This window comes from Bidens hawaiensis, unplaced genomic scaffold (genome assembly GCF_021521415.1).
Source record: "Bidens hawaiensis isolate Kalapana, Puna unplaced genomic scaffold, B.hawaiensis_p1.1 tig00044834_1, whole genome shotgun sequence".
NCBI lineage: Eukaryota > Viridiplantae > Streptophyta > Magnoliopsida > Asterales > Asteraceae > Bidens > Bidens hawaiensis.
Window position 1 is genome coordinate 50,002 of NW_027505920.1, and position 2,767 is coordinate 52,768.

A 2,767-nucleotide genomic window follows, 5' to 3' on the forward strand; every position below is an offset into this window, starting at 1 on the left:
ATTAAATTATGGTTTGATAATGAAAATGTTTCACAAATAATTGAGATGTTATAACTTATTGAAGAGTTATCTGGGTTTGGTGAGACCCATTAGCCGCAAAAATTATACTTTGATAATAAAGGGATTTCACAAATAGATAAGATATTATAACTTGTTTAAAGCTATCCAGATTTGTTGAGACCAACGACCCGTAAAAATTATTGTTCGATCAGGGGCGAAGGATATCAAGAGCCAGGGGTGGCCCCGTCCCCTGTTTTTTCGCGCATCAGTGTAAATTTAGTTTTTTTTGTCAGGAAATTTTTATACGTAGTGTAATTTTACCTGTTTTTGACCAAAAGTTTGAGCCCGGCACCCCTCGTTTATGGTTTTTATAATACATATTGAGCCCCCCCCCTGACATTCGTGTCCAAGCTTTGCCACTGTGTTCGATAATGATTGGGTTTCACAATAACTCGTTTAAGAACTGTCCAGATTTGATAAGACCTATGACCCGCTTATTCTTTTAACTTAAATGAGTCAAATGAAAGAGTGCTCACCAATAAGAATTGAAGCCCACTGATGGCATGATAGACGAGAGGGAGGCAGGCGATCAATAGCGACATGTAATAGAGTATAGATAGATATATTCTTTTATTCTACTTTTAAACGGGATAAATATATTAAAACAAGCACGATCTACTTCAGTTAACTTGATGTTGAAAAAGAAAGAAAAAAGTGGGTTGTTGATTTAGTAATGATTGAGTGAGCATGTGGAGTGAGAGTGAATATAAACATCTCGAGACAAAATTTTATAACGCATTTACAAAATTCGTCATCTAAGTGTAATGAAAAAATAGGAACTTGGAATGTACATGTGTTCTAAAGGTTGTTTCCTACACCTGGTCTTTTTCAATCTCTCTCGGAACCACCTTCGTCGTCTATCGGTTGGTTTTCGCTTATATTCGCTAAGTACTCGAGAGCCTTGATCACGTTCCCTATGACCGGTCGTTTGTTGGCGTCTTCTTGAAGACACGTTGCCGCCAAGGATAAGGCGTGACAGAGCCCCTTTGTCGGGTATCTCTTTTCCAGCAGCGGGTCCGCCATCAAATGGAACTTTCTTCGGTCTTTGAACAAGGGCTCTGCCCACGCGATTAGGTATTGCTCTTCGCTTGCTCGTGAACCCTCGATCACTCGCCTGCCCGTGATTATTTCCAAGAACACGACTCCAAAGCTATACACGTCGGATTTTCTAGTCAACCGGCCGGTCAAAGCTTATTCGGGCGCACAATACCCATAAGTCCCCATCACCTTTGTTGTGATATGACTTTGGTTACCGGTTGGGGCCAGCTTGGCTAACCCAAAATCAGAAAGCCTCGCGTTCCAATCCTCGTCTAGTAGTATGTTTGAGGCTTTTAAGTCACGATAGATCACCGGTGGGTCCGCCTTATCGTGCAAATACTCGAGCCCGCGAGCCGCCCCTATTGCAATCTTCACTCTCGTGTCCCATTCTAGAGGCTTTTGCTCTCCGGCTCCCCAGTCTTAACCATAAAACAAGACTCAAACGTTAGTTTTGACGCGTGAGAGTGAAAAACGACGCAAATGTCATGGAAAACGTACTAAATAGGTGATCTTCAAGCGAACCGTTGGGCATATACTTGTAAACGAGAATCCGCTGGTCGCCATCACAACAATAACCGACCAAGTTAACGAGATTCGAGTGATCAAGAAGACTCAACAACAAAGCCTCCACCAGAAACTCTTGGTTGCCTTGGTAACCATTTCTATCTAGTTTTTTCACCGCAACATCCTGTGAACCCGAAAAAAGAACATTAATTAAAAAGACAACATAAGACATGTGTTTCTTGTGTAACATATGATCATGATGACGCGTACAATGTTTTTGCGGGCAATGTGGCCTTTGTAGACCCTTCCGAACCCGCCTTCGCCAATCAAGGAGTTGTAGTTGAACTTGTTGGTGGCTAAGGACAAGTCCTCATATGTGAAAAATTGTGAACAAATGCTGTCTTTTCGATACTTGGCTATCTCGTTCGTTATGTACCGTCGTCTAAAGCTATCTACACGTTGCATAACGGATTCTGATTAGAACAATAACCAAATTACGACACACACAGACGCTAACTAATTACCATTTCCAAGAGAAAACCCAGGGAACGATTCTTCCTTTGTTTCGATGAAATCACAAGTGCCTTTCTTCCTTTTGGTTCGTTTTTGAGTTATACAACACCAAAAACAACCCATCATTTTCGTTATGAATCAGGCGTTGACCACTACACCATCCTTGGGTCATTGACATGATTCCGATTTTCCTTGATCCATCTAGAAACTCACGATGGTGTTGCGTTTTTGTCTGTGATTAAGTTTAGCTGGGAATCACGAGACGTAGCAACACCAACGTGTGTTCTTAGATTCGTTAACAAACGGAATTTCTTTTAGCTCCCAACAAAAACCAATCTTGCTTGGCTTCAGAGTGAGCCAACAGAAATTCCGAATGTTTTTTGTTTGAGGGTTTCTTTTGACGTTGATTGAGAGCCGTTAGGACATATTTTGATATGGTCAAATATATTGCCTCCTTAAATTAAGTTGGCCTAACATCTAATGCATCATAGGCCATTCATATTTTTATATTTTAACCCAATTTTCTTATTGGCTCCTTTTATATTTCATAGAAACATCCAAACAATTTACAATGAAGTGGCAGGTAAGCGGGCAACAAGCTGCGCCACAACCACCTTTTGGATAGCAAACCCAATCCGACTAAAAACAAAGT

General features: G+C 41.0%; 1 pseudogene; it reads right to left on the reverse strand.

Moving 5' to 3' along the window:
• Positions 1-695: 695 nt before the first annotated feature.
• On the reverse strand, positions 696-2,542 carry LOC143615928 (putative serine/threonine-protein kinase PBL23; annotated as a pseudogene).
• Positions 2,543-2,767: the final 225 nt, after the last annotated feature.